Genomic DNA, 6,000 nt, shown 5'->3' on the forward strand with positions numbered 1-6,000 from the left:
GCATCTGTAAATAACATATGTTTCGTTTCATTGTATATACCCCATCCTTCATATAACATTTTTTCTGACATTAATAATCTGATCTGTTCATTACCCAAACCAATAGTAATACTTGGAGATTTAAATGCACAACATTAAGCTTGGGGTAGTCATAAAGACAACTCATGGGGGAATGTATTGCTGGACTTGGTAGATTACCACCAACTGTGCATTCTTAATTCCGGCCATCTAACCCGTCATACTGCTCCTCATGAAGGTTGCAGTGCTCCAGATTTATCCATTTGTTCACCTAATCTTTCTTCACCTAATCATTCTTCACTGGGATGTTTTGGAGTCAAGTCACGGTAGTGACCATTTTCCCATAATAATATCATTTCCATAGAAACAGTAATAAATCGCCTATTCATAATCAGTCCTCAAAAAATACTATTTAAACAGTAATACGGATTGGTATAAATTTCAAAATTTACTTTTAAATCAGTTGCCATTCCTCCCTGACATAAAATCAGAAAATACATCTATTTGTGCCGAGGCCTTGGCCAAAGCATTCATTAAGGCAGCTGATGACACTTTTCCTAAAAAGAATTTATCATCAGCTAATCATCCACCATCTCCACCTTGGTGGGATCAAGAATGCACAGTTGCTATTAGGAACAGGAAAGAAAGTGAAAAACAGTATAATAGAAACCCGAATATAATTAACTATCAGCATTATCTTGATTGTGTTAGAGAAACAAAAAAACTATTCAGGAGAAAAAAGGTAACAAGCTGGAGAAAATTTTGTCTATCTCTAAGTCCGGATGTACACCCTACTACAGTCTGGAATAATATAAGACGATATAGGTCAGCATTTAAACCTTCCTTCTATCCCATTCCTGAATCCGTCCTTTACGGATTGTTTGTCGCTTAGCAATCCCTGGCCGTCCAAGTATCGAAGAAGCTGGCTATTGCTAATGGATTCCATTATCTTCGAGAAGAGAGAGGTTATAGCGATTGGTCTGTAGTTGGAAGGATTTGAGCGGTCACCTTTTTTGGGGATCGGGTGCACCAAGGCTGTCTTCCAGGAAGCCGGTACGATGCCATTGGAATAGGAGAGCCGAAAAAGACGCGTCAAGACCGGAGCCAACTCTGGAGCACACTTTTTCAACACAATAGGCGGGATTCCGTCAGGCCCACTCGACTTTTGGATATCAAGGGAATAGAGGGCTTTTCGCACCGAGCGCTGATGAAACCGAATATCCGACATTATGCTCGTGCATCGCGGTATGGTCGGCGGTTTCTGCTCCCGTCATCCAGGGTCGAGTTTGACGCAAAGAGCTTGCCCAGAAGATCGGCTTTGTCCTTTGCGTCCTGGGCCAACGATCCATTTCCTACGTGTAGGGATGGTAGGGTTGGCTTGCAGAAATTTCCTTCAATAGCTTTGGCGAGAGACCAGAATGCACGGGTTCCCGAGGGGAGGCACTCAAGTCTCTTGCCAATTCTATTGACGTGCTGTTGCTTTGCCCGAGTAATCTCTTTCTTGAGGGACCTAGAGGCAAGATTGTACTCATTTTTATATGTGCTGGTATTTAAATCCCGAGCAGACACTGCGTTGGCCCAGGATTGGTAAGCCTCCTGCTTCCGGCGAGAAGCTTTTTTGGGGGATGAACCAAACCAGGGACGATATCTGTCGCCAATTGGCACTACAGAGGTCGGAATGAAAAGTTCCATGCCCTGCATCACCACATCGGCAACAGAGTTGGCAGTGTTGTCGGGATCATCCGGCGAGAAGCACACGTGCCCCCAAGGATAGGATGCAAAAAACGACCGCATCCCATCCCAGTCTGCTGACTTGTAGTGCCACACACGACGGTATTTAACAGCGCGCTGTCTTAACACCGTGCCTTTGCCTTCGCGTGCTAACCTTGCACAAAAGAAAGGCGATCAAAATTCAACCGGTTTCTCTGTTAAGTCTTGACAACATTTATCATGCTAAATAATCGCTCTATATCAGCGTTAGAATGCGGAAAAACTAATAAAGATAATAATAATATAATTTAGTTTCCAGTGTGCGTCTCCAAGGGCTAGAAACATAATAAAAAAAACTAGTGGTTTAACATCGAAGCTACCACTAACTTAAATAATCAAATCCACTAAGAAATCCACTAGCCACTAAAACCAAATTTTTCCCGCTGAAAGGTACGTCTAAACCACCAGATCTAGTGGAAATTCCACTAAGTTGGCAATACTGCTCCTGTCAAATTCCCAATGAGGGATTTTCCTATATTTTTAATTTGATTGTCAAACAGTTTCCATTTTAGTAACTAGATGGCGAATGGGTAGACAACTATCGGTAATACCTGGGAATACCATCAATAATTGCTACAAAACTGGGCAAAAGAATGTAAAACTTGATACATTTCAACTTGAAAAAGACGCAATAATATTCCAATGAATGTTATAATGTTATTCCAATGAATGTTCTAGCTAAAATTCACGGAAGAAATAGCCCTATTTACCGATATTCACACCAAATGTCACAGGAATTATACATTTTGGTTTTGACAACATCTTACCTGCACTTGTGCAAGATAATGGATATTTAATGGCTAATATTTTACCAATAATGAATATCAAAAACCCAAAAACCACAATTTGGGAAAAAAATAATAAAAACCACACCAACAATAAAAAGTAGAAGAAGTTTGAAAGTGACATGCCCGCCAAAACTCTTTCAGTTGTCAAGTTTCAGTTTGACAAGTTTTTGTCAGCGTGTTCCTAAACTATTACCAGTGTACTGGCCTAATCGCTTAGGCCAATGATCGCTTAGGTTTAAGATATTTTGATTTATGTCACACTTGACAGTACACTGATATTTTTTGGAAACACAACCCATATGTTGTCAGTGATGCCAACCTGCAGATAATTTCAGATCGGTGAGGAACCAATGGGGTTGGCAACTGTCAAAGTGGCGCTATAGTAGCTTTCACCTTGTAGTTGTCAAAGTGTATGGAATTAAAAGGGAATTTTCGATTATTTTAAATAAATAACATGCCTAAGATGTGTGAAGTCCCGTTTTGTAAAGAAATAGGTGCCCACTATAATTCCCAAAAGATCCTAATATGGCTAAGATGTGGCTGAAAGCTATAATAAGGAAAAACTTTAGGCCCGAAGTTAGGCCCCATAAAAATGTAAACATTTCCATGATTCCGACTTCCAAAACATAAGTATTTATCAGGTATGTCATTATTTTAACTATATTTTGTAAGTAAATCATAATATATAAGTAGACATAGTTTGTTTCCACACATGTTTTTATAATATAAAATTATTATTTTAGGTCTCAAGAATCAACACAGACACACAGATACAGATACTACAGATACCCTGCCCAAAGAGCTAATCATTCATACTAGCTCATACAAAAATAAAAATATTATTAAATTTTTAGTAGGCTCAACCCCAGGTGGATAATTGTTCTCAAGAGTACGGCGGAGCAACAAGTGACCGTCAAAATATGATACAGTGAAGTCCTTTAATAGATAATTAGTGTCAAGAAGGAGACTGTATTATAATGGCAGACAGGGGTTTTAATGTTCAATCAAATCAAATAGGTCTTGAATCTTTGCAATAAAAAACATAACATTTACTATTAACATACCTACTTTTTTAAAAGGCAAGTCACAAATAGCAGGGGTTTTGCTAAAACATGACCAGAAGCTTGCCAGGCAATGTGTGCACATTGAGAGATTGATAGGTGTAACAAAAACATATAAAATTTTACAAACTCTTTTTGTGTGCTAAAGGTAGCATCAGAAATATTTTTTATTTGTTTTATGTTATGTAAGTTTGGAAATGTATTGTTGATAATAAAAAGTACAAAATCAATGTATGTTTTATTTATATGATCTTATATTATAACAATGCTTTAATCCAGTTTCATCACATTAATGCTTTAAAATTAATATATTACAGATATAGCTGAATAATAAGTTTTTGTTTCTTAAAACTAAACTTGGTTTAGTTATAAGAAACAAAAACTTGTTTACAGTTAGATTCCTGTGCTATTCCACTTTTGTGAAGCTTTAAATTTACTTCATATTGCAGCTGCTTCATAGTTTTTTGCAATATCCTTTAATAAAGGTATTTTCCCCCATATTAGAATCCAAATCCTCTTGCTAAAACAAGGTAGGTATCGGGACTCACACAATGCCTTAGCTTCACTTATTTTCTTGCCATCACTAAAAATAGTAATAAAATATTATAGGTGATTATAGGTATTTGATTGAATTGTAATGAAAATATTTGTACTTGGGCTATGTATACTTACAAGCAAAATTACTGTCGTATGTGAGCTTGGGTTACATGAGGTAACAATGAACTAGCATTTATGTCTCGATATGTCCTAACATGAGGAACTTCCATCACATCGTCAACGGACTGATTCTCTGCACTTCCAAAATTGAAATTCCGGTAGTAAAGTTCCAATCTACAAGGTGAAAAAGTTAAGAATAAATAACAACAACAGAAGTTATAATTCAAGCTCCAATTGTATATTTACTTAATATTGTTACGTAACTTAAAAATATTTGTAAAAAGGTACACATTTTTTCCATTTTTTGGCTATAAGTGCCTAATTTTATTGGAAAAAAATGAAAATCAAATATTTTTGAGGTTATACCTTTCGACTAATTCTGCCCGTCTTCCGTTAAGCGATGCACCTCTTTTCATTAGCTCAGCTTTTAGCTCACTTACACGCCAAGACGAATACATAATGATTTCAATATAATTAATACAGAAATTATGCAAAACTACTAAATAAAATTGTTGTTGTTGTTTGACAAAATCATTGACAGGTAAAAGCTAAGGTGGCGGCATCTACGAAAAGTTTCGACCGGCCTTCCCCATAGAAAATCTAGAAGTGTCTATCCTTACGCCATCTAGTTAAGATTGTTAAAATTAAAATTAAAAAATATAAATGAAAATCCCTCATTCGGATTTCGGAAAGGTAGAGGTACCATAGACAACATTGCCATTCTGACCACAGATATTCGCAGTTCATTAACAGATAATAAATTTGTCGTTTCATGTTTTCTGGACATAAATTCTGCTTATGATAACGTAAATTTATGTATTTTAAAGGAAAAGTTAATTCTTTTGGGTGTGCCAATAATTTACGCCATCTAGTTAAGATTGTTAAAATTAAAATTAAAAAATATAAATGAAAATCCCTCATTCGGATTTCGGAAAGGTAGAGGTACCATAGACAACATTGCCATTCTGACCACAGATATTCGCAGTTCATTAACAGATAATAAATTTGTCGTTTCATGTTTTCTGGACATAAATTCTGCTTATGATAACGTAAATTTATGTATTTTAAAGGAAAAGTTAATTCTTTTGGGTGTGCCAATAATTTTGGTAAATTTTATCATAAATCTACTGTTGGAAAGAATTATAATTTTAAATTTAGATAACTGTACACAAACGAGAATTGTCCGTAAAGGTATTCAGCAAGGATTTGTTTTAAGTCCTTTATTGTACGACTTATACACTGCTGACTTAGAAAAATGCTTAGACTTAAATAATATTATAAAACTTTTACAATACGCAGATGGTAAGGCTATTTACATAATTTCTAATTCTATACGTGATGCTGGTAGGGATCTGACAAATGTCTTAAAGAAATTAAAATTCTGGATGGACAAGAATGGCTAAGAATTATCGGTTGATAAAAGCTCTGTGGTTTTATTTTCACGGATGCGTATGCCCCCGCCTGTAACAGTTTTTTTTATGATGGAATTCTAATTCCTGTATAGGAAAATGTAAAATTTTTAGGATTATATAGTGCGTTACCATTCAAAATTGAATGGTAACGCACATTTTGAATACATATATGCAAAATGTGAGCGAAACCTAAACATGCTAAAAAGTCTTTCCGGTGTTTGGTGGTGATCCCACCCCTTTACAATGAAATTAATTTATAATGCAATGATAAGAAGCATATTAGATTATGGGACT

Source organism: Aricia agestis, chromosome 6 (genome assembly GCF_905147365.1).
Source record: "Aricia agestis chromosome 6, ilAriAges1.1, whole genome shotgun sequence".
NCBI classification, from domain to species: domain Eukaryota; kingdom Metazoa; phylum Arthropoda; class Insecta; order Lepidoptera; family Lycaenidae; genus Aricia; species Aricia agestis.